Consider the following 18017-nt stretch of genomic DNA (forward strand, 5'->3'; position numbering starts at 1 on the left):
ATGGACAGGGCCATGTATCGTCGAATCTTGAATGAAAACCTCCTTTCCTTAGCCTTGTGACTCGTTAGTGTTACAAGGTCTCAGGTGTGAATGGGGAGCACGTGTGTTAAATTTGGTGTTATCGCTCTCTCTCTCTCAAACTGGTCACTGGAAGTTCAACATGGCACCTCATGGCAAAGAACTCTCTGAAGATCTGAAAAAAAAAAGAATTGTTGCTCTACATAAAGATGGCCTAGGCTATAAGAAGATTGCCAAGACCCTGAAACTGAGCTGCAGCACAGTGGCCAAGACCATACATCGGTTTAACAGGACAGTTTTCACTCAGAAAAGGCCTCGCTATGGTCGACCAAAGAAGTTGAGTGCACATGCTCAGCGTCATATCCAGAGGTTGTCTTTGGGAAATAGAGGTATGAGTGCTGCCAGCATTGCTACAGAGGTTGAAGGGATGGTGAGTCAGCCTGTCAGTGCTCAGACTATACGCCACACACTGCATCAAATTGATCTTCAAGGGTGTCATCCCAGAAGGAATCCTCTTCTAAAAATGATGCACAAGAAAGCCTGTAAACAGTTTTCCGAAGACACGCAGATTACTGGATTACTGGAACCATGCCCTGTGGTCTGATTAGACCAAGATAAACTTATTTGATTCAGATGGTGTCAAGCTTATGTGACGGAAACCAGGTACAAAGACAAGCGTGTCTTGCTACAGTCAAGCATGGTGGTGGGAGTGTCATGGTCTGGGGATGCCTGAATGCTGCCGGAACTGGGGAGATACAGTTCATTGAGGGAACCACAAATGTCAACATTTACTGTGACATACTGAAGTAGAGCATGATCCCCTCCCTTCGGAGACTGAGCCGCAGGGCAGTATTTCATCATGATAACGACCCCAAATACACCTCCAAGACAACCACTGCCTTGGTAAAGATGCTGAGGGTAAAGGTGATGGATTGGCCAAGCATGTATTCCGACCCTATTGAGCATCTGTGGGGTATCCTCAAATGAAAGGGGGAGGAGTGAGGAGTCTAACATCCACCAGCTCTGTGATGTCGTCATGGAGGAATGCAAGAGGACTCCAGTGGCAACCTGTGAAGCTCTGGTGAACTTTATGCCCAAGAGAGTTAAGGCAGTGCTGGATAATAATGGTGGCTACACAAAATATTGACACTTTTGGCCCAATTTTGGACATTTTCACTTAGGGGTGTACTCACTTTTGTTACCAGCGGTTTAGACATTAATGGCTAGCTATGTGACTTATTTTGAGGGGACAGCAAATTGTACAAGCTGTACACTCACTACTTTACATCGCAGCAGGGTGTTATTTCTTCAGTGTTGTCACATGAAAAGATATAATAAAATATTTACAAAATGTGAAGGGTGTACTCACTTTTGTGAGATACTGTATACAGTGCCTTGAAAAAGTATTCATACCTCTTGACATTTTCCACATTTTGTCATGTTACAACCAAAAACATAAATGTATTTTATTGGGATTTTTTATGATAGACCAACACATAGTGCCAAATAATTGTGAAGTAGAAGGAAAATTTTATAAATGGGTTTCAATTTTTTTTTACAAATAATTATGTGAAAAGTGTGCCATGCATTTGTATTCAGCCCCCTTTACCCTTATACCCCTAAATAAAATCTAGTGGAACCAATTGCCTTCAGAAGTCACCTAATTAGTAAATAAAGTCTGTGTGTAATTTAATTTCAGTATAAATACAGCTGTTCTGTGTCAATACTTTGTAGAACCACCTTTCACTGCAATTACAGCTGCAAGTCTTTTTGGGGATGTCTCTACCAGCTTTGCACATCTAGAGAGTGAAATTTTTGCCAATTCTTCTTTGCAAAATAGCTCAAGCTCTGTCAGATTGGATGGAGAGCATCTGTGAACAGCAATTTTCAAGTCTTGCCATGGATTTCCAATTGTATTTAGGTCTGGACTTTGACTGGGCCATTCTAACACAGGAATATACTTTGATCTTAACCATTCCATTGTAGCTTTGGCTGTATGTTTAGGGTCATTGTCCTTCTGGAAGGTGAACCTCCTCCGCCCCAGTCTCAAGTATTTTGCAGACTCTAAGCCCACGTACACACGGTCGGAGATTTTGCCAACCAAATCCGTCGGATTTTGCCCGTCGGATTTAGTCCGATGGATTGTGTCCAAAACTGTTGCATACACATGGTCGGGCCAAGTTGGCGAAAAATACGATCTTTCAGAACGTGATGATGTAATTTCGTTACGATGGGACTACATTCAGGCTAGTAGCCAATAGCTTTGATGTAGGAATTTGATCTGAGCATGCGTGGCACTTGGTCCGATGAAAATGCTCTACACATGATCGGATTAGGTCCGTCCGGCCCAGTTGGTCAGGAAATATTTCCAACATGTTGGAAAATTGGGTCGGACGGAATCAGTCCGATGCATACCACACACAGTCGGATTATCTGACGACACGGTCCGATAAGACTCATTCCGACAGATTCTCCGACCGTGTGTACAAGGACTAACAGGTTTTCTTCCAAGATTGCCCTGTATTTGGCTCCATCCATCTTCCCATCAACTCTGACCAGCTTCCCTGTCCCTGCTGAAGAAAAGCATCTGCGCAAACATGATGCTGTCACCACCATGTTTTACAGTGGTGACGGTGTGTTTAGGGTGATGTGCAATGTTAGTTCTCTGCCACACATAGTGTTTCGCTTTTAGCCCAAAAAGTTCAATTTTGGTGTCTCATCTGACAACCTTCTTCCACATGTTTGCTGTGTCCCCCACATGGTTTCTTGCAAACTGCAAATAGGACTTTTTATGACTTTCTTCCAACAATGGCTTTCTTCTTACCACTTATCCATAAAGGCCAGATTTGTGGAGTACACGACTAATAGTTGTCCTGTGGACAGATTGTCCCACCTGAGCTGTGGATCTCTGCAGCTCCTCCAGAGTTACCATGTGCCTCTTGGCTGCTTCTCTGATTAATGCTCTTCTTGCCCAGCCTGTCAGTTTAGGAGGACGGCCATGTCTTGGTAGTTTTGCAGTTGTGCCATACTCTTTCCATTTTTGGATGATGGATTGAACATCGATCCATGAGATGTTCAAAGTTTGAGATTTTTTTTATAACCTAGCCCTGCTTTAAACTTCTCCATTGTCCGCTTGGCTGGGGAAAGTTTAAAAAAAAATGCTACAGCCTGCAGATCGTAGCACCCAGTCATCTCTCTGCCTCCTCCCGACGCCCACCTCCCTTCCTTCTGCAGAATGCCTCTGACTGGGATGGCTCACAGATATATTTGCTGCACTTCTTGAACTGCCTCCAAGCCTTTTTCCCTGCTGATTGATGTACACCACCACAGGTACACTGTCAGACTGATGTTTTGCTGGATGAGCTCGGTGCATCAGAGAAGTCCTTTGGCTCCTATTTAGGCAAGTTGTCAGGCAGTCTAAATTTTTCTACTGGCTCAGAACGCCTTTCCAGCCACAGAGACTTGCTTCTGAGAACTGCATAATTGTGAAGAAGGAATAACCTGCCCAGGGTTAACACTGGAGATTGCAGCCACTAAAACAGGGGAAAACAGTAAGATATCTTATCTGGACAAGATCTTTGGTTGAAGGGCTCTGAAGTGGAACTGTGCAAAGAACTGCATTGAGAAATGAGACCAGACTGATTCCAGGCCCCAGCAGCCAGACTCCAGGCCCCGGGCCCAGCAGCCAGGGCCCAGCCCCCAGCAGCCAAGCCCAGCAGTCAGACCCAGCCCCCAGTAGCCAGGGCCCAGCAGTCAGACCCAGAAGCCAGGACCCAGCCCAAAAAGCCAGGCCCCAGGACCAGCCACCAGGAATCAGGACCAGCAGCCAGCCGCAGGAGGAGCAACAGCAAGCCCCAGTATACATTTTTTAAGGTAAGTGAAGTCTTCTAGGGTTGAGCCTGGGCATCAAAGCATCAAATATTAATATAATGTTGTTTATTTTTACTATTGTTCAGTGACACTATTGTAGTCTCTCGTGGGGCTTGGAGGGGACTCTTTCTATCACACTCTCAAATGGTCAATGAGGACCTATGTTAGAGAAATCCCCCTCCAGGATCCATTAGACCCCATTGTAGTCTCTAATGGGGCCTGGTGGGGACACTTTCTAACAGTGGCCCTCTCTGTGTCCATCAGAGAGACCCCCCTCCCGGTCCCATCAGAGTATGCTGCTTCTCTGCCTGTATTTTGCTTATTGTTAAGAGATCGTGGGAGGATCCCAGGGTAACAAAGATTCCTTAGGGGAGGGGAGATTGGAATCAATGTGTATAATGTCATTCGTGGTTTCTATCATCATGTCATCTGCCCACCTCTTCACCACATCCAGCATGTTGAAAATGCACTATTTTAAAGTGACATAAAGCTGCAGTTAGACCGGCCATACACAGTTAAAATTTCTTTCCTGCAATCACACTGGTTTCTCAACTCCAGTCGTCCAGACACACCGACAGGTCATGTTTTCAGGCTTTCCATTATTTTGCACAGGTGATTTAATCAGTTTCACTGCCTTAGTAATGACCACAGCCGTTTCATCTGAGGGAAATCCTGAAAACACGACCTGTTGGTGCGCCTTGAGAACTGGAGTTGAGAAACACTGCTCTACACCACTGAAGGCCTATAGCCTTCAGTGGTGTAGCTGTGACCTGTCATCCGTCCGCTCCGCTCATTGTGGCCTGCAACTGGTTACCAACTTGCTTAAGTAGCCCCTCGCTCTTAAAAAGGTTGGGCACCCCTGGTTTAATCTATCCAAAAGCGACCCCACGCCTGCGCTGCCGACACTATGGGGCACATCTCAAACAATGCAGATGTCTCCGCAAACCCTGGAATAGAAAAGATCTTGTCTGGCCATGGCCCAGCTAGCGATTCCGTTCCAATGTTGGTGGAACTCGTCCCACATACGCAAGTCGAATAAAGCCACGGAATCTAACTTGATCCAAGAGTCAGAGTCGGTGGCTAAAGGTAACAAGGCAAACAAACGAGAAATAAACTACCTACCCTAGGGGACATTGATTCCAGGTCCTTTACAGCTAGTGGAGATTTACAGAAATTTATGTTTTTTGTTTTCTCTCCTTTTTACCTGGCTACACCCACCAAGCAGGTCCCAGGACTGCAGCTGAGACAGTGTAACCCAGGAAGCATGGTGGGTGGGGGGGCGGGGGGAGTAGGGGGATATTGTTCTGAGAGTCACAGAATGCGATGGGAACACTGGTGTAGAGAATACAGCAGCGGATGCTCAGTTCCGTTTTAATCACCCGCTATTTTCCGACGGGTCCCAGACACAGACGCCTGTGCCACACCGTCCCCGCATTTATGTTTAAGGGTATTATGGGGGGGTGGATTTAAGTAATAATAACAACAACAATATATTTCTGACATGTAGAATTACCACGGCAGCAGAATTATGTGCAGCCAGGTAGTGTTTAAGCTGACAAAATTGGAGCTCTAGTTTCCTTATGTACATCTGTGCTAATGAATAGGGTGACACTTATTAGCATTTCTAAGGTATTGTCATAAGGTTGAAATTTACATGACTGCCACATAGTAAACTCGGCACCCTATGTTTTTAGGCCCCTTAATGCCTCAGTGTTCTGGGGTGTTGCATTAATGCTTGTGTAACGGCGCGTACACACGACCAGACTTTTCGGCAGAAAAGGTCAGACGGAATCATTTCATTGGATATGTCCAATCGTGTGTGGGTTTCATCTGACTTTTTTTTTGCAAAAATTCTGACGGACCTAGAAATAGAACATGTTTTAAATCTTTCCAACGGGATCAATTCCTATCGGGAAAACCGCTCATCTGTATGCTCTTCCGATGTACCAAAAACGGCACAAGGGCAGCTATTGGCTACTGGCTATTGAACTTCCTTTTTCTAGTCCTGTTGTACGTCATCGCGTTCTAAACGAACGGACTTTGGTGTGATTGTGTGTAGGCAAGTCCGTTTTCTCTTCTGTCTGAAAGACAGTTTATTCTGAAAAAACGGTTGGGTGTATGTGGCATTAGGGTTGCCCATTAGATTTGAATAGGCCGGCAATTCACCATAACAGTAAAAATCAGACATGCACTGAAATTTTAAAGCCTAAGGCAAGGTCATACATGGTTCGAATCTCGGCAGGAACCATGTATGGGCAGGCTGAATATACCAAGTTGATGTCCCCGCCCATTATGATGAGTCCCAGCATCCTCTGGGACTGTGGCATCATAATGAGCGGGGACATCACCCGGCGATGTCCCTATATAAGTCGCCGCATGCCGTGTCCCTGTCATTGTGGCCAGAGACAGCGAAGAGTCAACAGCTCAAGAAGAGAAGAACAGAAGGTGGCGATGAAGACAGCGGCGACAGCGACGATAGAAGACCTGGCCACCACTCATAAAAGAGCTAGAAGAAGGCACGGAGGCCCGGCAAGAAGAACCAAAGAGGAGGACAAGACCCCTGAAGAGGGGGACAAGACCCCTGAAGTCGGAAGAAGAGGGTGGTGACGAAGAAGAAAGCCGGGCTCCTCCGCTAGTAAAAGAGCTAGCAGAAGATAGCGGAAGAGTCTGTGCAATAAAAATATTTTTAACCCTTGTGTGTTGTTTTTTATTTACATTTTTTTCACAGGTGAATGGGTAGGGGTACATTGTACCCCATACTCATTCACATAGGGTGGGGGGGCCGAGATTCAGGAGCCCCCTTATTAAAGGGGGCTCACGGATTCCGATAAGCCCCCTGCCCACAGACCCCGACAACCAATGGCCAGGGTTGTCGGGAAGAGGCCCTTGTCCTCTTGTCCTCAAAGCACCCCCCCATGTTGAGGGCATGGCTCAGGAGGGGGGGGGCACTCGCTTGTCCCCACCCCCTTTCCTGACCGGCCGGGTTGCGTGCTCAGATAAGGGTCTGATATGGACCTGGGGGGACCCCCACGCCGTTTTTTTGGTGTAGGGTTTTCTCCTTTAACTCAATACCAGGTGACGGTTCCTTCGCTAGTCCCGGCTACCTGGAGCCGCGCTAAAAATGAACGGACTTTTCTCCGTGCGGGAAAAGTCCGTTCATTTCAAAAGTACGGTGGATGAGCACACACACAGCCGTATTGTCTGCGAGTCCGGCGGACATATTTTGGTGCAAAACTACTTTCTTAGTCTGCCGGACTTTTGGGTAAAAAAAAGTCCGCCGGAGCCCACACACGGGGGGTTTTTGCTCCGGATTGTTTGATCATGTGTAAGCGGCATGAGTGACACTCCAGGCCATCAGACTCTCTCAGCACTATTCCACCGGAGCCGTGCCGGCCACCCAGCCTGGCAAACTGCATCCTCCCAGTGACAGACTGTCACTGAAATTGGCCCACTGAGCCATTGGTCCACCGGGAAAACTCCCGGTAGTCCACATGGCCAGTACATGCCTGATAGCCTGATATGTTTATATAATAAAACACGTACTCCTTTTTCTAACAAATAAAGTTCAACATTTATTGTGTAAAGTGTCAGTTTATGAGGACGCCTCCAAAATTCACATGCAATAAACGAATAAATATAGAACAGAAGTGACAACAAAATAATTTAACCTGTATGCTATACTAACAAAAAAACACCACAATGTGTGATAATGGTTGCAATGACTGGGGGCCCCTTCTGCATTATGTCTCTATGCAGAGTCTTTCTGAGGACAGGCTCCGATATGTGGGGCCCCTCCTGCCTTAAGGTGTTCGCACACATGTGTGGGTCTGTGCAGAGGAGTGAGGCCAGGAATGGTGAGTGTGCCGGACCGGGGCCCCTCTCCTCAGGCTGCCTGTATTGATTGTGCAAAGTGAGGCCCAGGCCCCTGTGCCACACACTCCTCAGTGCCCATCAAATGCAGCCTGATCAGTTGCCATCAATGCAGCCTGATCAGTGGCCATCAATGCAGTCTGATCAGTGGCCATCAATGCAGCCTAATCAGTGCCAACCAATGCAGCCTGATCAGTGTCTATTAAATGCAGCCTTACCAGTGCCCATCATTGCAGCCTTACCAGTGCCCATCAAATGCAGTCTTGCCAGTGCCCATCAAATGCAGCCTTGCCGGTGCCCATCAAATGCACTCTTATCAGTACCCATTAAACGCAGCCTCATCAGTGCCCATTAAATGCAGCCTTACTAATGCCCAGCAATGCAGCCTTACCCATGCCCAGCAATGTAGCCTCATCAGTGTTTGGATAGATAACACACAGTGGCGATCTCTTGCTGTACCGCGGATCTTGGATTTGAATATCCCGCAGCACCCGTCCTACCCTCTCTTGGTCCTCCTCTTCCAGCAGTGTCTGTAACAAGGTCTCGTCTCTTAGACTGTCTCCTATAATACATGCCACACTGATTCAATTTACCAGCATTTGGATCAGTGTTCCGCCTATCACTGAGCCAGTCTAGGAGGCGGGGCTTTTTTACAGCGTCCGCTGGAGGAGGAGGACCAAGGGAGGGGAGGATGGGTGCACCGCGATAACACCCCCCAATGTGTTGCACATGGGGGACCGCCCCTCGTTGGCACAGATGCCCTCCCCTTCCCACACACCCACAGCAGGACCGATTCTGGGTGTCACAGTGTGCCATACCCAGGGAGGCAGCAATCGCAAGTGCCACTTGAGCTTCGGCGCCACCCTCTGTGGTATTTATTCACCATTGAGGGTTTTTTTTTGTTTTTTTTGCTAAAAAAATGAAAAAGACCAAAAATTTTGAAAAGAAAAATGTTTTTCTTAGTTTCCGCCAGTAAATTTTATAAATACGTAACTTTTTCTCCTTCACTGATGTGCACGGATGAGGCGGCACTTATGGGCACTGACTAGGCAGCACTGAAGGGCACTGATGAGGTGGCACTGATGAGGAGGCACTAATATGCAGCTCTTATGGGCACTGATAGGTGGCACTGGTGGGCACTGATAGGTGGCACTGATAAGCAGCACTTATAGGCAATGAAAGGCAGCATGGTGGCATTGATGGGTGTTACTGATGGGCACTGATGAGCAGGCACTGGTGGGCACTAAAGGACAGTACTGACTGGCATCACTGGTGGGAATTGATTGGCATCACTGATGGGCACTGATTGTCATCACTGATGGACACTGCTGGGGCTACATTCATAACCTGATTACCTGTACAGTCTCTGCTGTGAGGAGATGCCACTGATTGGCTTTCCTCACCTCACACTCTGTCAGTGTGAGGCGAGGAGAGATGAAAAATGGCACTTCTGGTTGGACACAGCCGATCACATGGTTAAAGAGCCACATCATTGACTCTTTACCCAGATCTGGGTCGATCAGAAGTCTGCACTAAGATGCAAGTCAGATTTCAGGCATCCCCTGCAACAAAAATTTCATTTTTGGTGAGATACTCCCAATAGGAACACGTCTAAAGGGATGCAGCTCCTGCAACTTTCCTCATTAGTGCCCTACAACTGATTGATAAATATGAAACCACTCCCATTAGACTCACTCAGCACAGGAGTACAGAGGAACAAACAGTGATTTCTTCAGAATAACAAAGGGTAGGAATCTGAAAAAGTTTGTTAAAACCCTTGTAATGTACATAGATCATCCAGAGGGGAATGATTTTTTCGAAGAAAAAAAAAGTCGAGTTACGCTTTTTACACTCAATAATTTTTTTGAGAGTTTGAGACAGTTCAAAAAACAAATCTGATACCTGATAAAGCTGAATAATGGATTATTATTTAAAATGTATTTCTAAATAATAGTTTTAACCCTTTGAGAACCAAGGGACATATTTGTCCCATGTTTTTAATTGCCTGTATCATCTGGTTAAGAACTTAAAATACTTTTTGGTTTGAGTCAAAATATTAGTTCTTATCAACAAATGGATCTAACTTTTTGCCAGTTTTCATGAAATTGCTTAGTTACAGCAACTGAAGTGTACGAATAAAAAAAAAAAAAAATTGACGGTAATCTTATGGTCCTTAAAGGGTTAACCCCCTCATAAACAGAGATAACTGAAGATTAGATGCCTAGGCCAAATTTAGCAATGACAGTATATATCAGTTTACGTGACAATAACTCAGTGACTAATTTGTCTGACTAAATAATTTAAACATTTATTTTGCAACTTAAAAGGTTTTTTATTTGTTACACTGTTTACACTGTTTAACAAATACTCTGTTTTTATTTTATACAAATGGATACATTTTTGCACAATAATGATTTGCAACACTGTACTTTTTCTCTGTGTACAGTAGGTGCAAAAAACAAGGAAGCACAGTGGTGCTATCTGAATGCAGAAGAAGCTTGTTTTGTAAACAAAACTTAAATATTCATGTGATCGCCATGATTGTTTGTCATTGTGATTGGGAACCAAACGTTGACTGAAAATGATATGTTTGATTGTACATAAGATCTTTCAAATATTATATCTTTTAATGATGTTTCTCATATTCAACTACAAGATTGCTCTATGTGACTTTGCAACTTTTCCACTATGGGGGTTTAACCTCTTGAGATCTGCGCTATAGCCGAATGACGGCTACAGCGCGGACCTCCTTTGCCGGGACTACGTCTATTGATGTCGTCCCGTGCACGCCCCCTGAGGGGCGCGCGCGGCGCGCTCTGTGATCGGCGAGTCATTGAGACTCGCCTGATCACAGATCCGAGCAAGGGGTCGATCCCGACCCTTACCAGGTGGTCAGCTGTCAGCCAATGACAGCTGATCATGTGCCAAAACAGAGCCGGTAATCGGCTATTTTTCCTCCTCGCGCTGACAGCGCGAGGAGAGAAAAAAAAAGCCGATCACCGGCGGCCGTGATCGGGACATCAGTCCCGATCACGGCCAGTGTATCAGGACCCACCTGCCCCCTGCCAGTAACCCCCAGAGCCTTAATAAAGTGCCACCCAGCAGTGCCCCGCATCAGTGCCCATAATGCCACCCAGCAGTGCCATACATCAGTGCCCACAGTGCCATAATCAGTGCCCGCAGTACCATACATCAGTACCCACAGTGCCATACATCAGTACCCACAGTGCCACCTATCAGTGCCCACAATCTGCCTCAACAACATTGCTGCACCTCAGTGCCACATATCCGTGCCCATCAGTGTCATCTACCAGTGCCCATCAGTGCCGCCCATCAGTGCCCAGCAGAGCCACCTATCAGAGCCACCTATCAGTGCCATCTATCAGTGCCCATCAGTCCCATCTATCAGTGGTACCTATCAGTGCCCCTTAGTGCCACCCATCCGTGCCGCCTTATCTGTGCCCATCAGTACTGCCTTATCTGTGCCTATCGGTGCCACCTTATCTGTGCCTATTAGTGTCGCCTTAACTGTGCTTATTAGTGCCCACCAGTTCCGCCCATCAGTGCCCACCAGTGCCGCCCATCAGTGCCCACCAGTGCTGCCTCATCAGCGCATTTCAATGAAGGAATTTTATAACAAACTATTAAACATGATTTTTTTTTTTTTTGCATCTTTTTTTTGTTTGTTTAGCAAAAAATAAAACTCCCAGCTGTAATTAAATACCACCAAAAGAAAGCTCTATTTGTGGAAAAAAAATGATAAAAATTTCATTTGGGTGCAGTGTTGTATGGCCGCGCAATTGTCATTCAAAGTGCATCAGCGCTGAAAGCTGAAAATTGGTCTGGGACTGAGGGGGGTATAAGTGTCCAGTAAGCAAGTGGTTAAACATATAAAATGTGTGAAAAAAATAGCATTTAGCATGCAATAAAACCAGTAACTTAGAAAATTGCAAAGTTAATTAACTTTGTCGTTTTATTATAAGTAGGCCCCTTAGGGCCGGTTCACACTGCGGGCGATGCGAGGCGACACGACTCGCCTCGCCGCTATCTTACAAGTCGCCCCCGTTCTGTACAATGGAACCGTTCTGAGAGGAGCGACTCGAGTCGCTCCGACTCAGAAAAAAGGTTCCTGTACTACTTTCGGGCGACCTCGGGGCGACTTGCATTGACTTCTATACAGAAGTCATCTTCAAGTTGCCGCTGAGGTCGCGGCAGGTCACGGCGAGGCAAGTCGGTGTCGCCTCGCATCGCCTGCAGTGTAAACCGGCCCTTAGAGTTATCATTTGCCTGAAATGTTTCAAAATGATTCCATTATTCATTAGAAACCCTCAAAAACATAATAACAAATTATACGCAATTTTTTTTAAATCCAGAAATTACAAGCCTTTCTCTGTGATCATTCTGTTGATGATATTGTACACACTGATGCTTAGTTTAAGGCAATCCATGCTGACTGATTACATTCGTCGGTTGAACGGTTTACTTTGGCAGGAAAAGTCCCATCTTCTGCAACAGTTTATTGTTGGTTTGGTCGTTAGTGAAATGGTGCACAAAACACACTAAAACTCTCATTACTGTTTGACCTTTAAAAATGAATCTCATATTAGGAGCAAGCAAACCATCTATACTGATTTATTTTTTAAAAAGTCATTGCATAAATATACATGTAACATTTTTTAATCTGTTTATTTCTTTGAGTGGTGGGAGCTAAAGGAAAAATAAAACAAGCTAGATGTGCTGCTGTGTCGCACTGCCATTCAGTGAGAATATCAACCCCAGAAAACTGAGGCCTGTAAAAGTAAAACAACACATGTGTCATAAGATTTGTTATTCAATAAGGCTGTTCAGATCTCTGCAATGAGTTCTGCAGGGGTTTGAAAAATTAGAACTTTCATCAAGATTTTATTGTTGTCTGTGTTTCCTTAAATTCATTTTCCTCTCACTTCCTGTCCAGGTCCAAGTTTAAAAGCCCATGTCTTAGGTAATGCAGCTACCTTACCTGCAGGCTTTTTCCTCTCCATATTTGGTGTTCATTTAAAGAAGCTTTAACTGCCAACAAAAAAAACAAAAAAATGAATAATACCTTTTGAAACATTATGCAAAACATGAATGCGAGTGTCAGGACTTGAGTCACCTTCTGGTAGTAGAAAGTTGTAGTTCCATAGTCCACCAGTGGCTATCTCCGAGCAGACAGCAGTTTCTGATCTACCTCCACCTGATGCTAGTGTCTAATGCCGCGTACACACGATCAAACAATCGGGTTGAAAAGTCCAGCAAACTCAAGTCCGCCGGATAATCCCCCCGCGTGTAGCCTCCGGCGGACTTTTTTTACCCGAAAGTACAGCGGACTTAGAAAGTATTTTTGCACTCAAATCTTCCCGCCGGACTTGCATTTCGGCGGACAATCCGGCCGTTGGTATGCCAGTCAGCCGTACTTTTGAAATGAGCGGACTTTTCCAGCGCGGAGAAAAGTCTGTTCATTTTGAGCGCGTCTCCAGGTAGGCGGGGCCCACGAAGGAGACGTCGCTGGCCCCGCCACCTGGTATGGACTTAAATGGGAACCCCGACGCCGGAAAAAATCGGTGTGGGGGTCCCCCCCAGGTCCACATCAGACCTTAGTCCGAGCACGCTACCCGGCCGGCCAGGAAAGGGGGGGACGAGTGAGCACCCCCCTCCTGAGCCGTACCAGGCCGCATGCCCTCAACATGGGGGGGTGCCTTGGGGAAGGGGGGGCCGCGCGGCCCCCCCACCCCAAAGCACCTTGTCCCCATGTTGATGAGGACAAGGGCCTCTTCCCGACAACCCTGGCCATTGGTTGTCGGGGTCTGCGGGCGGGGGGCTTATCGGAATCCGGGAGCCCCCTTTAATAAGGGGGCCCCCGGATACCGGCCCCCCACCCTATGTGAATGTGTATGGGGTACAATGTACCCCTACCCATTCACCTGTAAAAAAAAGTAAAAAAAAAAACACAACACACAAGGGTTAAGCTCTTTTACTAGTGGAGGAACCCGGCTTTCTTCCTCGCCGCCGCCCTCTTCTTCCGACTTCGGGGGTCTTGTCCCCCTCTTCAGTTCTTCTTGCCGGGCCACCGCGCCTTCTTCTAGCTCTTTTACAGGCGGTGGCCCGGTCTTCTGTTGCTGCTGTCGCCGCCTTCTGTTCTTCTCTTCAGATGTTGCCTCGTTGCATCCTCCGCTCACAATGGCACGGACACGACGAGTGGCGACTTATATAGGGACAGTGCTCGGACAAGGGTCTGATGTGGACCTGGGGGGGACCCCCACGCCGATTTTTTCGGCGTTGGGGTTCCCCTTTAAGTCCATACCAGGTGGTGGGGCCAGCGACGTCTCCTACGCGGGCCCGCCTACCTGGAGACGTGCTCAAAATGAGCGGACTTTCCTCCGCGTGTGTGGGCGAGTCCGTTCATTTCAAAAGTACGGCGGATAGTCCGGCAGACTTAGTACACCGTATTAGTCCGCTGAAAAAGTGCCGTGTGTGGGCAAGTAGCGCATTCGGAAAGTCCGCCGGACTAAGTCCTCCGGATAGTCTGCTACGTGTGTACGTGGCATAAGAGGGTACTAAAGTCTCTCCTCCTCTATTGCACCTTGCGTCAGTGTTTTGATTTGCTTTGCTAAGTCAGATGCTACTTGCCATTTATCTGTCTCCTGATTTTGCTCTTGCCCTGGATTATGTACCCTGCACCCTGCTGCCTTATTTCTGCTCCCCTTGTATCTGATCCCAGTCCTGGTTCTCCTCCTGCTTTTGCATCTCTGGTATTTCCTGTGACCTGTGTTCCTCATCTTATTTATCGTATAGTACATGATTAGGTATTTTGGTTATATGGTTTTGGTTCATTTTTATATTAATGCTAGCTGTTTGATGTTTGGGTGTCTTTTGTTTTACTGTTAGTAAATTCTTAGAAAATTCTTGCTGGCATAAGAAAAAAAAAAAAAGAAAAAAAATGTGTGGGGTCCCCCCAAAATCTATACACCAGACTCTTATCCGAGCATGCAGGCTGGCACTCCAGGCCAGGCAAGCGCCCCCCCCCCCTTCTGAACCATACCAGGCCAGGCCATATGCCCTCAACATGGGGGGGTGCTTTGGGGTGGGGGAGGGGCTCTGCACTCCTACTCCAAAGTACCTTGTCCCCATGTTGATGGGGACAAGGACCTTTTCTCCACAACCCTGGGTGGTGGTTGTGGGGATATGTGGGTGGGGGGCCATACTCATTCACATAGAGGAAGGCCAGGATTTGGGAGCCCCCTTGTCAAAGGGGATTCAATATTTTGATAAGCCCCCTGCTCGAAGACCCCCACAACTACCACCCAGGTATGTGGGAAAGAGGCCCTTGTCCCCATCAACATATGGACAAGGTGCTTTGTGGTGCAATGGGGACAGAGCACCACCCATGTTGAGGGAATGTGGCATGGTATCGAAATTGAAACTATTGGTTACAGTCTATGCTACCGAACCAAATAACAATAGATATAAGAAGGTTTTTTTGGGACTTTGAGTCAGGCACAAGACACGTGGTGGAAGAAACTGTAAAATAGTTTGACATAAACAAAGCATACCTCATAAACATGTGATACATGGTTGAACATGAGTATTTTACCTGTATACAAGGTGATGGCATACAAAAAAGGAATTCATATATGCAGTGCCTTGTAAAAGTATTCACCCCCTTGGCATTTTTCATGTTTTGTTGCCTCACAACCTGGAATTAACATGAATTGCTTGAGGATTTGCATCATTTAATTTACAGAACATGCCCACAACTTTGAAGATTTTTTACATTTTTTTTATTGTGAAGCAAACAACAATAGGACAAAATAACAGAAAAAGTCAATATCCATAACTATTCACCCCCTAAAGGCAATACTTTCTAAAGCCACCTTCTGCGGCTATCACAGCTCCAAGGCGCTTTGGATAAGTCTCTGTGAGCTTGCCACATCTTACCACCAGGATTTTTGCCTATTCCTCCTTGCAAAACTGCTCCAGCTCCTTCAAGTTGGATGATTTGCTCTCGTGAACAACAATCTTTAAGTCTGACCACAGATTTTCTATTGGATTGAGGTCTGGGCTTTGACTAGGCCATTCCAACACATTTACATGTTTCCCCTTAAACCACTTAAGTGTTGTTTTAGCAGTGTGTTTGGGGTCATTGTTCTGCTGGAAGGTGAACCTCCGTCCTAGCCCCAAATCACACACAGAGTGGTACAGGTTTTGCTCAATAATATCCCTGTATTTAGCACCATCTATCTTTCCCTCAACTCTGACCAGTTTCCCAGTCCCAACTGCTGAAAAACATCCCCACAGCATGATGTTGCCACCACCATGTTTCACTGTGGGGATGGTGTTCTTTTGTGATGTGATGTGTTGGGTTTGCACCAGACATAGCGTTTTCTTTGATGTCAAAAAGTTCAATTTTAGTCTCATCAGAGCAGACCACCTTCCGCCATACATTTTGGGAGTCTCCCACATGCCTTTTCGCAAACTCGAAACTTTCCATTTTGTTTTTTGCTGAGTAATGGCTTTCTTCTGGCTACTCTGCCAGAAAAACCCAACTCTATGGAGTGTACGGTTTATTGTCATCCTATGTACAGATACTCCAGTCTCTGCTGTGGAACTCTGCAGCTCCTCCAGGGTTACCTTAGGTTTCTGTGCTTCTCTGATTAATGCCCTCCTTGCCCGATCCATGAGTTTTGGTGTGCGGCTGTCTCTTGGTAGGTTTGCTGTTGTGCCATGTTCTTTCCATTTGGTTATGATAGATTTGATGGTGCTCCTAGGGATCATCAAAGATTTGGACATTTTTATAACCTAACCCTGACTTGTACTTCTCAACAACATTGTCCCTTACTTGTTTGGAGAGTTCTTTGGTCTTTGTAGCAGTGTTTAGTTAGTGGTGCCTCTTGCTTAGGTTTTGCAGCCTCTGGGGCCTTTCAAAAAGGTGTGTATATGTAATGACAGATCATGTGACACTTAGATTGCATGCAGGTAGACATCATTTCATGAATTATGTGACTTCTGAATGTAATTGGTTGCACCAGAGCTTTTTGTGGGCTTCATAACAAAAGAGGGTGAATACATATGCACATGCCAATTATCAGTTTTGTATTTTTGAAAAATTATTTTATGTATATATTTTTCAAAATTTTCTTCACCAACTTAGATTATTGTGTTCTGATCCATCACATATAATTCAGATTAAAAAAAACATTGAACCAAAGGCTGTAATGTAACAAAATAGGTAAAAAGCCAAGGGGGTGAATACTTTTGCAAGGCACTGTATACATGCACATATCTAAGAATTGCATAGTGTCCCATGAAAGTAACTAGTATAAAAAGCCAAATGCTTATTGAGTAATAGATACAAATGGGTTATAGGATGCAAATTAATTACAATTGAGGTCAAGCTATATTTTGGGAACAGAATGACATTGATAGGTTTGACGCATTTCATGGCCAGATACCACTCATCAGATACCAAATAGGATCTAATGTTTTACCCAGATAGTAAGAAAAAAGGTAGGGGCAATGGGAAATAAGACAAAACAAGACACTGGAATACTTATGTAATTGTTCTGAATAAGCAGTGTTGTAAGTCAGGATCTGCGAGGCAAGTCTGTCTATAAAAAAGTGCTTGGAATAAAAAGCAATGCTCTGCTGAAGTCACTGCTTTTTATTCCAAGTGCTTTTTTATCTACTAAAATGTGAGTGTATTTTCTCATTTTTAAAATAAATAAATATTTTCCGGTCTCAAAACAGAATTGAACTATGTGCCTACTTTCTTTTCTTTTCTGCAAATATATTATATTGGAGAAACCACCCATCAGTTTTTTTGTCTAATACCTACCCCATTGAGGTCCATCATTGGAGTTGGTCTTCCGGTTGGAGGCCATGTTTGTTGAGGCAGTCTCTCCTGGGTGTGTTGCCCTATAAGCCTGATTGACCCATTAGGTGTATACCTATTTGGGTTCAATCTTTCCGGTAAGCCTTTTGACTCTCGTGGTGGACCACAAATCATCAAGTTTTGTTGTTTTTAAATCACACTGATGCTCAGTCTACTCTTCAAGCACGTTTTGGATATTTCTATCACTATATTGTTTGGCTCACTTTCACTGTTTGCTTCAAGTATCAGTGATTCGTCTTTTTTGACATTATTTTTTGGACACTTTTTATACTTTTGTATCATTTGCTCAGTTTTTATTATCATATTTGGTTTACCATCTTCCTTCCAAGGGTATACTATATATGTACAC

Source organism: Lithobates pipiens, unplaced genomic scaffold, assembly GCF_037356315.1.
Source record: "Lithobates pipiens isolate NorthernLeopardFrog02 unplaced genomic scaffold, aLitPip1_a1.2 Scaffold_16, whole genome shotgun sequence".
In the NCBI taxonomy this organism is placed as follows: domain Eukaryota; kingdom Metazoa; phylum Chordata; class Amphibia; order Anura; family Ranidae; genus Lithobates; species Lithobates pipiens.